The sequence below is a fragment of the Bubalus kerabau genome, chromosome 2 (assembly GCF_029407905.1).
Source record: "Bubalus kerabau isolate K-KA32 ecotype Philippines breed swamp buffalo chromosome 2, PCC_UOA_SB_1v2, whole genome shotgun sequence".
NCBI classification, from domain to species: Eukaryota; Metazoa; Chordata; class Mammalia; order Artiodactyla; family Bovidae; genus Bubalus; species Bubalus kerabau.
In genome coordinates, this window is record NC_073625.1 from 70597711 (window position 1) to 70615506 (window position 17796).

At 37.8% G+C, this 17796-nt stretch overlaps 1 pseudogene; it reads left to right on the forward strand.

Moving 5' to 3' along the window:
* The first annotated feature begins 1328 nt into the window (after positions 1-1328).
* On the forward strand, positions 1329-1447 carry LOC129645180 (uncharacterized; annotated as a pseudogene).
* The last annotated feature ends 16349 nt before the right edge of the window (positions 1448-17796 follow it).

Sequence of the window (17796 nt, forward strand, 5' to 3'; positions counted from 1 at the left end):
CTTGAATGGCTATGAAAATGGAAGCTTTTAGAAATCATACACATTGTGACCATACACATTATTTAATGTTTATAATGAATGAATATACGTCACAGAACATTGATTATTAAAAGTTTTTTCATGGTATTTCCTCTTAAGGGACAGTATCATGTATTTACTTCACAAAAAGAACGTTGGGGGAACAGTTATATTTTCATTGTTTCATAGTGCTCTAACTATTCTTCTTAAATACTCTCCACAAAATTGTCCTCTAAATGATTCTGAGAAAACTACATGATTCTAATAATATATATGTGGTGATCTGGAGGCGATGGCACCCCACTCCAGTACTCTTGCCTGGAAAATCCCATGGACGGAGGAGCCTGGTGGGCTGCAGTCCATGGGGTCGCAAGGAGTCGGACATGACTGAGCGACTTGCCTTTCACTTTTCACTTTCATGCATTGGAGAAGGAAATGGCAACCCACTCCAGTGTTCTTGCCTAGAGAATCCCAGGAACGGGGGAGCCTGGTGGGCTGCCGTCTATGGGGTCACACAGAGTCGGACACGACTGAAGTGACTTAGCAGCAGCATGTGGTGATCATTTGGAAAGGCTATATAATGTATCTTCTGAGATACACAATAGGTAGAGATTAGTTTAGAAATTCTAAGCATAAACTTATTTTAAGAAATGTTAAAAAAATATATAGGACTTGCTGGCTGATTTCATTTTCAAGATCAAAAACAGAGTTGTGGCATACAACAAGATCCTTTCAGAAGAAATGGAAATGACTGTCAACAAGTGATATGATATTTGTCCCCGACACACATCTTCTTGATCTGATGTAATCTTTTCTTTCTATCTTATAATGATATATTTTAGTCTCTGTAAAACATATTGCCACTTTGTGTCTGCAAGGCAACTGAAAAACTTTTCCTGAATAACTATTTTACTCTCTTAAAATCATGAAGAAAGTGCAGCAGTGGATTTAAACCAAAAAACACAAGAAAATTGAGTTTAACTTATTCAAGGAACAGGAAATGGGTTGGAATTGAGGCAGGGGAATCTAATAATGATTAAGTTGGGGGGAGGGGATGAAGCTTACAAGAATAGAATATATTAGGAAATCTACTGTTTAATAGAAAGGGTTACTTTCAAATTTCCCAGTTTGTAAAGTAAATCCACAAAATTAAAGTTTAGTGAAGTTTGTCAGCAGTTCCTATAACTACAAATGTTGTTTAGTTAAAAATTGCAGTTCTCCTGCATCCTCAAAATATGTGCTATTACTGTTTCCAAATTTGAAATAATTTTTTCTTGTTGGTTTGTTTTTTTAATTCCCCAAAGTCATGTGTCTATGGCCATACCACCCTGAATGCACCCAATCTTGTCTGACCTAGGAAGTTAAGCAGGTTTGGGCCTGGTTAGTACTTGGATGGGAGACTGCCTGGAAATATCAGGTGCTTTGGGCTTCCCAGGTGGCGCTAGTGGAAAACAATCCGCCTGCTGATGCAGGAGACATAAGAGAAGTGGATTTGATCCCTAGGCTGGAAAGATCCCTTGGAGGAAGAAATGGCAACCCACTCCAGTATTCTTGCCTAGAGAATCCCAGGGACAGAGAGAGGAGCCTGAAACAGGCTACAGTCCATAGGGTCACACAGAGTTGGACGCGACCAAAGCGACAGCATGCGTGCAAAGTCATTTATGAATTATTTAAATAGGAAATACTTGACCAACAATGTATACAATGTATATATGAAAATGTCCTGTAATTCTTCAAAAAAAGGTAAAAGAAAAAAAAGAACCTAAAAACTCTAATTAATCTAAAAAGACCTCAAGCACAGGCAAAATTCGCCATGAAATGTTAAGATTATAAAGCCAAAAACCAATTCTGTGAATACATTAGGTAAGACATTAAACATTAGACATAAGACAAATTTCTTACGCTGATTGAGTCATGAGCTTTGTGACTTGAGCAAATTACTTCTCTGCATTTGCCTTCTCTGTGTTGAGAAATACCTGTTAGATGATGCCCAAATTTCTTAAATTATTAGAGAGATCCTGACTCATTGAAAAAGACCCTGCTGCTGGCAAAGATTGAGGGCAGGAGGAGAAGAGGGCGACAAAGGACGAGATGATTGGATAATATCATGGAAAAGAGTTTGAGCAAACTCCTGGAGAAAGTGAAGGAGAGGGAATCCTGGCGTACTGCAGTCCATGGGGTGACAGAGTCAGACAGTTTAGCGATTAAACAACAACATAATATAAAAGCTCCTATCCCGAAATCACAACTGAAAGTTTTTAGTTCTAGTAATACAATAAGGCTTATCTTCAGAAATAAGAAACAAAAGATAAGAAAATTATATTTATTTCTTTTCTGAAGTAATGATTCTCTTTCTCATAATTTGCTTGAAATAACAAAAAATCACAGGGCAACATAAGTTGTCCAAGAATATCTAGAAAGGATCATAAGTTGTTCAGAAAGCTAAAATTCCATTTGGTAGATAAAATACTTTATAAACCTGTCCACTGTATCCATACACAATAATCAGCAGCCAATTAATTTCCTAGATGTCCTTATAATTCTCAATAAATAACAGCTGATTGCTTTATTTTCCAATTAATGATTCTCCTATTAATGACCCAAATGCAATGTCAAAAAGAAGTGAAAAATTATCACATCAGAAACAACCCTATAATCATTTCATAAGAGGATAATTTATAGATAAAGCTTCATTTTGATAAACTGAAGCTAATTAGTCAGTATATATTCAACCTTAGGCAATGAAGCCTTTTAAACAAAGATTTTTTCTTTTTAATTGGGAAGAGGGAATTATTATGATGAATTGCTACTTTCACTCTTTACTCTCAGATTTCTCAGTTGAAACAGAGAAATACAATGATATAATCCAGAGCCCAGAAGGCTGAGATTACATTCTTTGTACAGAGGGAGTTTAAAAAAATAGGTCCTACATGTCCAAAGGGCACACAGATAACTTCTGAGTAACTCAAACATAAACAGGAAAGAAATCTGATAGAAAATCTTGGTGGTAGTCCAAAGCAGTTCTAATTACTGCCACTTTTTGTGAAAATTTTGAATTAATAGGATGGGAGGACAAAAGAAAAGGCAAAGCATGGTCAACCTTCCAACTTTATAATCTGAAACCTTGACCCTCTTTCAGAGTGGGCCTCTCCCCATGAAACTGCCTGAGTTGATGGATGAATGAGTATTTCATGCGGTGGGAGAGGCCTTAAAGAGACATTGCTCTGGTTGTTTTACCTGTGTGAAACATCATCATTATGGAGGGAGTCAGGCTCTCCCCCTCATGAAAGTACCAAGACATTCTAAGGGCATATGTTTATTTGAGTAACAAGTTACTTGGGTCTGTTATTTACCATCAATTAGGGTCATGTTTCTGCCTGCATTATGTGTGTCTATTTTATGTATGAATACTTCTTTAATCATTATTTCTATGTATTATCAGGACTCCAATAAACTCAAGGTATCTGTGATTGAATACAATATAGTCATTTTTTATTACAAAGATAGAATCTTTGATAAGATTTTTTTGGACAGATTAAATCTGGTGAATAAATAAATCAATACACCATGTATCTTTAACAGATTGATTTTATTCTGCCCAGAAATACTGTGATAGTTACATCAATTCAGCCGCTTATTTCTTAGGCCACTGCTGGACTGTTCTAAACTTTCTCACTGATGAATAGTGCTCTGAAGATTAGTAAATATGTAACGGGTTGAAATCCAATAGGGTTTCTGATGTAATTTTGTGAATGAAAATAATGGTTTGGAAGGGAAAACTTTTACCAAAGCATTTTGTGTTGGGAGTATGTGTATTCATGGGAACTTCTTAAATTTGTATATTCATGGGAATTGCTAAAATGTACCCTCAGTTGCATAGAGTATGACACATAGGTTAACACCTCACCGCCAATTCCAAGATCATCAGTACTAAAGAATCCACCTGCAATGTGGGAGACCTGGTTTCTATCCCTGGCTTGGGAAGATCCCCTGGAGAAGGGAAAGACTACCCTCTCCAGTATTCTGGCCTGGAGAATTCCATGGACTGTATAGTCCATGGGGTTGAAAAGAGTCAGACACGACTGAGTAACTTTCACGTCTCGTCACATCTTCAGGAATTTACCACCAAGAGTAAAATCCTTCCACGTTGACTAACTTTTTAGAAATAAAATGCGAGGATAGAACATAAACTCAGAAATTTCCTACTCAAATATGCATAAGAGAGAGTAGCAGAGGAAAAGGAAAGCTTAGTCTCTGTTTAGTATATTAGCATTATGGCACCCCACTCCAGTACTTTTGCCTGGAGGATCCCATGGACGGGGGAGCCTGGTAGGCTGCAGTCCATGGGGTGGCTGGAGTCCGACACGACTGAGCGACTTCACTTTCACTTTTCACTTTCATGCATTGGAGAAGAAAATGCAACCCACTCCAGTGTTCTTGCCTGGAGAATCCTGGGGACGGGGAAGCCTGGTGGGCTGCCGTCCATGGGGTTGCACAGGGTCGGACACGACTGAAGCGACTTAGCAGCAGCAGCAGCAGCCTGGCATCCTGCAGTCCATGGGGTCGCAGAGTTGGACATGACTGAGCAACTGAACTGAACTGAACTGAACACATTATCTTATTTGTCTTAACATCATGAAAAACTGTGACCTATTCTATGACAACATCATGAGTGCTCACTTTTCTGAAGAACCACAAGGAAAATAATTCTTAGTTCTTGGTGCCAAGAAAATCTGCATCACTTAGAGTATATTTTTTTTACTAAACATTAGGTCAGTCTTGTATCTTTCTCTTTTAGAGTTGGTTGGATGAGGCTGAGGGGGATGTTGAAACAAATTTATACAAATGTACAGGACTTTTGGGTATACATCTCAATATGATGCTGTTATACTGACTATATCAAGATCAAGAAGAAAAAGATAATGTTGCATTCTTATTAAAGTCAGTTTTCTCAGTTTGATTATAGAGCAAGCAAAGAGTAAGGATTTCAACAGATGACAAATCAGAGGAGTTGTCTTAAGAGGGAGGCAGGAGCGGTATCACATTCTCAATGAAGAAAGGGCTTTCTTGGGTCCAGTGGGGTTGACTACTGCCAAACTTGTGTGTGCATGCTAAGTTGCTTCAGTCATGCCTGATTTTTCGTGACCCCATGGACTAGAGTAGCCTGCCAGTTTCCTCTGTCCATGGGATTCTCCAGGCAAGAACACTGGAGTGGTAGCCATTTCCTCCTCTAGGAAATCTTCCCAAGCCAGGGATCAAATCTACGTCTCCTGTGTCTCCTGCATTGCAGGTGGATTCTTTACTGCTGAGCCACTGGGAAAGCCCCAAACTTGAGGTAACTATAAATAGGGACAGAATCCTAGTTTCTCTAAAATTCAATATAATTTTTCAGACAATATTTCCTGCGCCTCTTTTAACATACCTATTTGAAATTCTCTTATATAATTCTCTTATTCTTTCATAGTATTCATCATCGGTTTATAGCTTTATTTTTATCTATTTATTGTTGGTCTCACACACCAGGCTAAGGGTTCCAAGAAAGCAGGGATATACCACTTTATCCCCAGGGCTTAGTCTTGTCTAGCAAATAATCTTAAATACATGTTTTAAATATGTGAATGATGTATTTTCTATGTACTGAGAAACCCATTAAGAAAACTTAAGAACAGAATATGAAATTATTCCAGTCTTGGTACTATTATGGGTAAGGGCTTACAGAATGAAGAGAATCACTTTACTGAGACAGTTCATAACTTCCTTGTCCTTTCCTACTTAAAGTAAGACTATTGTCTTAGTCCATTTGGGCTGCTGTAATAAAAATACCATAGATTGAATAGCTTAAAAAACAAGCATGTATTCCTCACTGTTATGGAGGTTGGATGTCCAAGATCAAAGCACCAGCCAATCTGTTGTCTTCCTACTTTGCATACAGCCATCTTCTCCGCTGTATCCACAAATGGTGGGGAACAGAGAGAGGAAGCAAACTCTATCATGTCTCTTTTTATAAGGGCACTAATCTCTTTCATGAGAACTCCACCCTTATGACCTAATTACTTGCCAGTACCTCCTGATACCATCACAAAGAGGGTTAAGATTTCAGAATATGACTTTTAGGGGAACATAAACTTTCACTCCATAAGAGGTTTAGAATAAGTTGTAGATTGTTACAGTTGCTGGTAGTTCTTTTGAATAAAGACAAGGCAGTTTTAATATGCCCATCTTTCACTTGACCCATTGATATGAATTACACAAATAAATGCAAAAAAATTAACGAGACATGCTCTTGCAGCAATCTTAACTGTGGTTAATGAAGCCTGAAAAAAGAAAATTAAATTGTTAGAAAGTGCATTTCTAACAGAAATGCATTTTTGTATATTAAATATTGTTTTGTGAACCTGATTATAAATTAAAAATACATGTGAAAGAGATTTTTATATGGACATGCATGCATGTTCAGTTGCATCTGACTCTGCAACCCCATGGACTATCACCCACCAGGCTCCTCTGTTGATGGGGTTTTCCAGGCAAGAATACTGGAGTGGATTGCCATATCCTACTCCAGGGAATCTGCCTGACCTAGGAATCGAAGCTGCATCTCCTGTGTCTCCTGCATTGGCAGGTGGATTCTTTACCATTGTGCCACCTGGGAAGCCCTTTTATACAGACATTTGAAATATAAAAGAACAAATAATCTAACACCATAGCATCTTTTTCTGAAGACAGTTCAACAAAATGAGTAAACAATCCTAAGGAATTCTTTGAATTCACAGAGGACAGTGAGACCAAGAGGTCGTGCCTCTCACACTGTTACTATGATCCACTACATACTTTTTTTTTCAGTTAATAGAGGTTTATAATAATTAAAGTTTTGATCTATTTGAGGAACAGATAGATATTGGCTTAATTTTCTAGTTATTTGTTGGGTCACCCTCTCCTGAAGACAGCATATTGACTAGGAAGGCAGATATGCTTTAACTTGACAGGGGACCTTTAATTTTAGTGTCTCTTTAAGGCACTCATTGGTAATGATCAACTAAGGGATACTGGGATCCATGGACAGAATGGTATCCATACCCAGAGGGAAGAAAACTGCAGCTTCGATTTACTGCTGTAATGTTTTTGCTTCATTTTTATGTTCTACGTATGGTAATCAAGAGTCCCATTAAAGTAAAGAATGAAGTCTGGTAGTCTGTTGCTTATTATGCACTCACATCATTGCTACTTGCTTTTTCAGTAATGGTGATTTCATTTCTGTCAAGAATTATAGACTTTTCCAAGGAAATTCTTACCTTGAGAGAATTCAGAAATTGCAGTACCTTCAGGCAACACTTAACATGGATACAAAAAGAAATGAGGTTCTTACTGACAAGAAAAATGATTGATAAGTATACACTGAAGAAATCATGAAAACATTAGTAAACCCAAGAAAACTATTCAGTGGAATCAGCTCTATGTAAATGAACACCAACATTTGCATTTTTCCTTTTCCTTCTTCCTACATTAAGAGGCCCCAGGTGGTGCTGAAACAAGAGTGCAGTTTGTTTTGGGATTCTGTAACAATTTGTATTTTTTACTCATTCACCAGCTGTGTCAAATATGGTGCATGATAGCTGGTGGGATCTTCTCATTGAAGAAAACATTTTCTTTTAAAATCTGGTTCTTGATAGTCATGTAAGTGGAAAATAACTTACGAGCTAGAAAACCATGATTTAGATCTTAAACCCAGAGTCTTACTCTAAGAAAAAATATAGTCCCTTATTGCTTTAGAAAACCTAACCAGGTACAAAGAAAGTGGTATTATCAGTGAAAACCAAAGCACTGGAAAAAAGGAGAGGAAAAAAAGGATCACAGAAAGAAGATATTACTATGTTATCTTTTCTAAATATTAAGATAAGCAGAAATTAAAACTTCTCAACTGTTCATTTTAAGAAAATTGGCCATACAAGACTGTAATTAAGGATGTTTACAAAATGTGTAGATCCCACTGAAAAATGAGAATGTGGAGACCCTTGTTTAAAAAAAAGGGGGGAAAAGTACAGTTAAGGGTACTAAGATATGAAGCTTTTTCTTTTAAAATGTTTTATTACTTATAAAACACAATGGAAGAACACATGAGTATTAAATAGTAAAAAATAATATTTTGGTATCACAATTTTATAAAATACAGTAACCATTAATTAATATGATAGCAATTCATCATAAGATATTCCTGGCTCATTTTCTATAAATTTATTTACTAAGTCATCAAAATTTATATTTTTAACAACTTCATTTTCAATCAACATAATTACAAATGATGTCACTTATGCTAGGCAGATGTTCGACAACAAACAATTTGGATATTTTTAAAGTTAGAAGTGTCATTATGATGACACAATTAAAGCTATTAAGAGTATTTTATAGATGGACAATATTGGAACATATTTTTTATAAATTATTTCAAAGTTTTAGTTCGTATGGAGCTGTTGAGTCTCAAGGAAAACTTTTCCTAAAAAGATTTATCTTTTTATACAAATCAATTTCATATTAGCCTGAATTTAATTTTAAAAGTAAATTTATATAATAGCCTTTTTATGTTTTCTCTGAAATTTCCTTTAGCTTATATGGCAAAAAACCAAAAATGACTTTATGATTTGTAAACAATTTAAAGCACTTGCTTATGTATTCTATCACTATATCTTTAACTACAGGGAAAAAATTTAATTGTCTTTATTCTTAATAATTGATTCACCAAAAACTGCATATTGTAATCCAGTTTGCACAGATCAACTATCTTTACATTTAATTTATATTTTTAGCCTATGGCTACTTACTTTGCAATGTTGCAGCAGCTTTAAAAAGTAGAACCTGAACTCTAAAAAGTTCCAATAACTCCATGATATGCCTTATTGCAACATCAAATATATGCATTTATTTTGTTATAATGTACTGACAAAGTTTACTGCCTGAGCAGTTATCTTTTCTAAATGTTAGTTCAGTTCAGTTCAGTCGCTCAGTCTTGTCTGACTCTTTGCAACCCCATAACCGCAGCATGCCAGGCCTCTCTGTCCATCACCAACTCCCAACTCATGTCCATTGAGTCAATGATGCCATCCAATCATCTCATCCTCTGTCATCCCCTTCTCCTCTCGCCTTGAATCTTTCCTAGCATCAAGGACTTTTCCAAAAAGTCAGATCTTCGCATCAGGTGGCCAAAGTATTGGAGATTCAGCTTCAGCATCAATACTTCCAATGAATAGTCAGGACTGATTTCCTTTAGGATTGACTGGTTTGATCTCTTTGCTGTCCAAGGGACTTTCAAGAGTCTTCTCCAACACCTCAGTTCAGAAGCATCAATTCTTCTGTGCTCAGCTTTCTTTATAGTCCAACTCTCACATCCGTACATGACTACTGGAAAAACCATAGCCTTGACTAGACAGACCTTTGTCAGCAAAGTAATGTCTCTGCTTTTTAATATGGTGTCTAGGAATCATGAATTATTCCTTGAGCTTCCCAGGTGGTGCCAGTGGTAAAGAATCCACCTGCCAATTCAAAAGATGCAGGAGATGGAGGTTCGATCCCTGGATCAAGAAGATCCCCTGGAGTAGGAAATGGCAACCCACACCAGTATTGTTGCAGGGATAATCCCTTGGACAGAGAAGCCCGGTGGGCTACAGTCCATGGGGATGCAGAGTCGGACATAACTGACTGACTAAGCACACACACACACATGAATTTTCATCCTTCAGTGACTGACCTACTTCACTTAGCATAATATCCTTATTTCATCCAGGTTGTTGCAAATGGAAGAATTTTTTTTCAAGGCTATAATATCTATATCTGTACCACATTTTCTTACGCACTCTTATGTTGATGGACATAAGGTTTATTTCCAAATCTTGGCTATAAAACATGGTACCTGTAGTTAACAATATGGTATTGTGTGCTTTAAAATATATTAAGAAGCTAGATCTCATATTGTGTCCTTACCACAAGACATAAACACACACACACACACCTCACCCAAAATCATAAGGAAATTTTTGGAGATAATGGATATGTTTAATAGCTTGATTGTAATGATGGTATCACAGGTATATGGGTGTGAAAAACATTTCATGGTGTAAACATTAAATGTGTGTGATGTTTTGTATATCAGTTATACTTCAACAAAGTTTAAAAGGAAAGAAATAACATGTTTATTAGAAAATGACACTTGAAGGAACCAAAACTCACTTTGTCTAACTTATTCATAAACAGAATGATGTCATCACTTTTGACATTCTCAAAAGAAGCTAGTTTAAAATAATATTACTAATAAATATGCTGTCATCATTTATAACAGATTTCATCTAGAAAGGAAATATAGGGCTAGCCTTTTTTATATTTTTGGCCCATATAAATAACTAGCTTCTCTTATGCACAGAATTGGAGTTTAAAGTTCACCTTTCCTATTCTTAGTTTAAAATTTTACTGTTTGGTTCTTTCTATAAACTTTAAGTAATCCTTAAATCCATAACATATAGTAAGCTACAAAATTGTCCATTTGGTTCTGTGGCTACTGCACTAAGCTAGTAATTTTGAAGTTTGAATCAGTGTCTGAAATGCTTAGTCTTTCAAAGCTGTATCTTGACTTACCCATATTACTTATGAAAGAATTATGATCTTTAATACTAATGTGAATTCTGTTTGTAAAGTTTGCATATTGCTATGTTCAAAATCAGTATCAATTAACTGAAACTACTAGATTCATTGCAAAGAAGGAGTGAAGTGATACAAAATACATTTCCAAAGCAGTACTCAAGTTAAGCCTTGATTATAAAAGTTAGACAAATTTAAATAGAATAACTTTTAAATAAAAATGCAGTACATAAAATGAAAGCTTAAACACAGCAATGGTTTTAATAAAGGCTCATTTAAAACTGTGATTCTTGGCAAGCATAACCATTACTACGTTAAACTATAAAATCTATATATTCACAGGGCAAACAGTATTCTCTTTGTTAAGCCAGAGAATTAAAAAAAAAAAATATTTCAAGCTATGCTAATAAATTTTTAGTGAGTCCTTTCAAGTATCTTGCCAAAACATTAGACAGGTTTAGGGGGATGCTTGGCTGAAAATTGATCCATAATAAATTGATTGATGTCATCACTTGACTATACGTCTTCTATGGTCTATGATTTAGGTTGTAGTACAGTTGGATATGTATTTGACCCATCAAGAATTTCTCCTGTGAGTTGTTAAATTATAAACAGTAAAATGGAAAAACAGTAAATGAGAAATATCCATTGTACCCAAGTTTTGTTATGTACAACTGCAAATATTCATAGTGATAATTTTAAAAGCATTGAATACTTTTTATATGCCAAGAACTATTCTTGGCACTTGAGATACTTCAGTGAACAATAACAACTCAATCACAAGACTCTCATGTTGCTTCTGTGGTTCTGAAAGAAGCTAGAATCACATCTGACTTTCTGGAACTATATGAGCTGGGGTAAATATCCAAAATTTTGGTCTTAAAATGCGTTGAGATGTTGAATATGTATACAGTACTGCTACTGCTAAATCACGTCAGTCGTGTCTGACCCTGTGTGACCCCATAGACAGCGGCCCACCAGGCTCCTGTCCCTGGGATTCTCCAGGCAAGCATATTGGAGTGGGTTGCCATTTCCTCCTCCAACCCACTCCAGTGTTCTTGCCTGGAGAATCCCAGGGACGGGGGAGCCTGGTGGGCTGCCGTCTATGGGGTCACACAGGGTCGGACACGACTGAAGTGACTTAGCAGCATATCTATTCATAGAAAAGTATTTTGGACTTTAATTCTGCTTTGTAGGAAACCATGCTATTTTATGAGTCTTCTAGTCTATACATGTATATAAAAATAGCATGGTTTCCTACAAAGCAGAATTAAAGTCCAAAATACTTTTCTATGAATAGATATGCTGCTAAGTCACTTCAGTCGTGTCCGACCCTGTGTGACCCCATAGACGGCAGCCCACCAGGCTCCCCCGTCCCTGGGATTCTCCAGGCAAGAACACTGGAGTGGATTGCCATTTCCTTCTCCAAATGAATAGATATAAACATATGTAAAATGGAATCAGAAAAAAAATATTTACTACAAAAGTAAAATGTGCAAGATACAATGGTGGAAATTGGAAAGTATAAAGTAGAACAAGACATAGTCCTGCACTTATTTCAAAATCCGCTCTTCTAACTCAATGCTTTACGAACACTAAGAGGAAATACTAATCATAGCTTTAGGCAACATCTTGGCAAAAGTAGTAAAACTGAGACCCAGTCCAAAGCATTCAACAGAAAGAAACTCCCACCTTTGTTCTTGAAGCATGAGACGAGTGAGAAGGACGCATGATTTTGAGAAGGGAATTGTTGTATTTCAGGAAGGAAAACAGTGGGTCAGGAAGACCTCCCACCTCCCTTGGAATGAGAAGTGAAGACCTATTTTATCCACACCTGCCTATTGGGAACAGGAGGTTCCATTTGTCTCAATATCACACTGAGCTTGAGAGGCAGAAGTTGGGGTTCATTTCTCATTACTTTTTCCACGGCCCTGTTCTCAATGGACAGGCTTTCAAGCCAGGAGCCTTCCAGAGCCCCAAGACTCATTGTAAAGGCCTCCCTGCTCTACACAGAGCTTTTGTACAATGGTTGACATTGAGATACTACTGTTTCATCTAGTCACTGAGACTAGGCTTTCCAACTTTCCTGACAGAGTGCAAAAGTAATATGTTCTCAATCTTCTCATGATCAGTAATACATTTTTATCCCCTATAAACATAACTCAATAAAATAAAGCTTTGTTTACTGAAGAATGCAGCAACAGTGGAAATGTTTACATTTATTTCTTTTTCTGGCTGTTGCACACTTGCTTCTTATATAAAGGTCAGAGTATACAGGCTCCATTCTTGCTGGTGCCCCCAGAATTTCTATCTTCATCCAGGTATAAAGAGGTTCTATGACAGAAAAGACAAAGCTGAACTCCCTCAGAGCTAGCAAAACTATGAATAATTGCTGGAGGCCCAGAGGGAATGGCTCCCTGCCATTTAGCTTCTGAACACCATTATTGTCCTTTCTAAAAATAGATGATAATGTTCCCTCCTAATGATCTACTTTGGAAAGTCAATCTCTATGTTTTAAACTTTGCTATCATTTGCTTTAGAAAGGTATCAGTTCAGTTCAGTTCAGTCGCTCAGTTGTGTCTGACTTTTTGCGACCCTATGAATCGCAGCATGCCAGGCCTCCCTGTCCATCACCAACTCCCAGAGTTCACTGAGACTCACGTCCATCGAGTCAGTGATGCCATCCAGCCATCTCATCCTCTGTCGTCCCCTTCTCCTCCTGCCCCCAATCCCTCCCAGCATCAGGGTCTTTTCCAATGAGTCAACTCTTCACATGAGGTGGGCAAAGTACTGGAGTTTCAGCCTCAGCATCAGCCCTTGCAAAGAACACCCAGGGCTGGTCTCCTTTAGGATGGTATACATGCATGTAAACAGACACATAAAATAACTAGAAATACAATATGTCCAAAATGGCATATGGGCACAGTGTGAATATTACATATATATATTATCATAAGTAATAATATATAGACCTTATTTCATTGAATAGGATCCATCCAAACTCAGCGACCTGGAGGAAATGATCATACTGAGAAGAGGGAAATGCTGATAGCTCTAGCCCCTTTTTTGGCTTTCCGTCAGAGTTCTTCTGGCTTATTTGATGAGCTGACTGGCCAGAAATGAGTGAAAAGAGCAAGTAACTGGTGGAAATCTTTCTGTTCTGCAAAGTCTCATTGGTATATCAGAAAGATTAATTGCAAAAGCATTGTGTCCTGTCTACGACTGTGCCAACAGCCTGAGACTAAGCAGCTATGCTTCTAAAATACACTGAAGGGACTTCTGGCAGCCTGACCCTTCCTCCTGTGCTTCTCCAAGTTCAAGTGTAAAAGATGAGTCAAGAAACACAACTACATAAAAAACGAAAAAAAAAATGTGAACAGGAGTTTGTATGACCTTCTTAACGCACTGTTCAGGAACCAAAAATGAGATAATTAGAATATTATAGGTCATGATTGTATTTGGCTTTGGAAAGCCATTTATTACTGTCACTTAGATTCAATCTTTTTCTATGTCTAATGGATAAAACATGTAAAAATTTGAACAAAGGTATGCAGACATTCAAGTTATAATTTCACCTAAACAAGATTTTATCATATAGACTATAATTGACATATCTATTTGTCCCTTAACATTGTATTACGTATTGTAGTTGTTTCAGTTCAGTTCAGTTGCTCAGGCATGTCTGACTCTTTGCTACCCCGTGGACTGCAGCTCGCCAGGCTTCCCTGTCCATCACCAACTCCCAAAGCTTGCTCAAACTCATGTCCATTGAGTTGGTGATGCCATCCAACCATCTCATCCTCTGTCGTACCCTTCCCTTCCTGCCTTCAATCTTTCCCAGCATCAGGGTTTTTTCCTATGAGTCAGTTCTTCACATCAGGTGGCCAAAGTATTGGAGTTTCAGCTTGTATGTATTGTAGTTTTTTATGTACCCATATTTTCATTTTTGCAAACTAAAACTACCTAATACAGAATCCACATGTAATTAATTTTAGTATTTTCTCAGTGCATATGGACCCACCCTTTGTACAAACTCAGTGAATCATTGGGGCATCACTGTACTTATATTCAAGGACTTTGGATTTAATGTGCCATAAATGGAGATCCCAATTCAGCCTCCTGACAGTTGTGTCTCCTCTGATACTTACTCTCCCATTTCTTCACCTGCAAAATGAATAACATATTCATTTCTGTATACTCAGTTGTGTCCAACTCTTTGTTACCCCATAGCCTGTAGCCTGCCAAGCTCTTCTGTCCTTGGAATTTTCCAGGCAAGAATACTAGAGAAGGTTGCCATTTCTTCCTCTAAAGGGTCTTCCTGACCCAGGGATTGAACCCGCATCTCCTGCATCTGATTCTTTACCACTGTACCATCTGGGAAGCTCGGGAATAAATCATACCTAGAAGCACTGGATGGCATTGTCTACTCAATGGACATGAGTTTGAACAAACTGTGGGAGATACTGAAGGACAAAGAACCCTGGTGTGTGTCTATGGGGTTGCAAAGAGTCAGACACGACTTAGCGACTGACAAGAACACGAAGCATTAAATTAATGAAATGAGCGTACACATGTGAAATGCAAAATGTAGTGACTCACACTTTTAAAAAAAGTCTGGTTCACTTCTCCTCTTCCAAACTTCAGTAAACACTTGGTGGATAAATATAAAAATGACTATGAAAGCCTTAGTGAAGTGAAGTCGCTCAGTCGTGTCTGACTCTTTGCAACCCCTGGAACTGTAGCCTACCAGGCTCCTCTGTCCATGGGATTTTCCAGGCAATAGTCCTGGAATGGATTGCCATTTCCTTCTCCAGGGGATCTTCCCAACCCAGGGATCGAACCCGGGTCTCCCACATTGTAGACAGACGCTTTACCGTCTCAGCCACCAGGGAAGTCATGAAGGCCTTACAGGTTCTGATTTGCCCTTGGATTACTTTATATATATATGCCTAAAAAGAGCCTATTATGGATGTTGTAGCTTTGGAAAGGATTTCTGCAAATTTTACATTTGACTTTGAGTAAAAATATAAATTTTTATTAAATCCAATCCTGCTAAAATATCAGAATATTGAATATCTTCAATATCAAGCATGCATGGCTCAGTGACTCAGTCGTGTCCGACTCTTTGCAATCCTATGGACTGTAGCCCACCAGGCTCCTCTGTCCATGGGATTCTCCAGGCAAGGATAATGGAGTGGGTTGCCATGCCCTCCTCCAGGGGATCTTTTCAACCCAAGGATCAAAAGCACTTCTCTTGTGGCCCCTGCACTGCAGGTGGATTATTTTTTTTTTAGCCACTGAGCCACCAAGGGATGCCCAAAAGTAACTATAATTCACTGAAAGTAGTAGAATATGGTTTTCATGTTCACAATGCCCTCCTCGCATTCAGATGTGCTCTTAAGCCTGTGATGCAGGAGAGGGAAGGCAGAGTAACAAGGGATACTTGAGTGCTACATGAGCCAGAACAAGTCAAATCCTATGAGACAGATCCACCTAGGAAAGAGAACTAACTGAAATTTCAAAGTTCTCTTGACTGAAACATGTATCACCAGATTATAGTATGGATGTTCGTTGATTTATGATGGAGTTTCATCTGGTAAACCACTGTTGTTGAAAATAACTTAAGTGGAAAATGGATTTAATACACCTAAACTACTGAGAAATGTATGTTAGTCTAGCCTACCTTAAATGTGCTCAGAATACTTACATTAGGCTAAGTTGAGCAAAACCATCTAACACTAAGTCTATACTTTAATAAAGTGTTCAACATCCCATGTAATTTATTGAATAGCATACTGAAAGTAAAAAACAGAATGGCTGTATGGGTACAGAATGGCTTTAAGTGTGTGAATTGTTTAACCTGTTGATCAAGGGTAAATTGGTAATTGCACCTCCCTGTCACTGGCCTGCATCCCAAGAAAGAATCGTTCCACAAATCACCAGCCAAGGAAAAGACCAACATTTAAAGTATAGTTTTTACTGTACGCATATTACTTTTGCACCATGGTCCAACTCTTTGCGACCCCATGAATCGCAGCACGCCAGGCCTCCCTGTCCATCACCAACTCCCGGAGTTCACGTCCATCGATGGACAGGGAGGCCTAGTGTGCTGCAATTCATGGGGTCGCAAAGAGTCGGACACAACTGAGCGACTGAACTGAACTGAAAAGTCAAAAAATTTTAAGTTAAGCCATCACATGGTGAGGACCATCTGTAAATTTGTTCATTTATTCAAAAAATATTGAATGAGTAGCAACTATGTTTGGGCTTTCCTGGTGGCTCAGCAGTAAAGAATCCATCTGCAATGCAGGAGACCAGGGTTTGATCCCTGGGTCTGGAAGATCCCCTGGATAAGGAAATGGCAACGCACTGTAGTATTATTGATGGTCTAGGAAATCCCATGGACAGAGGAGCTTGGTGGGCTATAGTCCATGCGGTCGCAAAAGAATCAGACACGAGTTAGCAACTAAACAACAGCAACTATGTTCACGAGACTCACAGGGATAAAACAGATTACAGAAAGCCTGTATTCCTCTGGATAAAGAAAAGACCAAACTTTCCTTCAGAGATGGGCCAGTGGAGGCCCATAAGACAGACAGCAACATGTCTCTCTTAAAGGGCTGCACACTCCTTCTTCTGTTGTGATTGTTATAAAAATTGCCATGCTACCAATTGGTTGTGGGACAGTATCTTTTGATTTCCGTCCCAGTTAAATCTGGTGACATTAATTTTAACTCGTATCTGAGAATTTGATGCGTTTCCAGTTTGATTCAAATTCTTTTCCTTTTCCAGAGTCCTAAAGTTGCTGTCTCACAGAAGTATGACTATCTAAATTATATGAAATTCACAGTCCAATTTGTCTGTATTTCTTGGACTCCTGTTTTGAATTTCCTCTAGTTACATTAAAATTTTAGTTTCTTGTTCAGCATGGAGATGCTTAAACGGAGACATTAGCATAAAAAGATAATAACGTTTTGGCAGTGTATGAAGAATCACAGATAACCGATTCCAGAAGCTAATTATGGAAATGTCATCTTAGAAACTTTCCCCTGAAAACAAGGCACCTTAGTCATCTACACATCTCTCTGGGTCTTTTGGAGATTTCTACATTTGGTCGATTTTCCTTCAGAAACGTCATCAGGATAATGCATTTGAAGT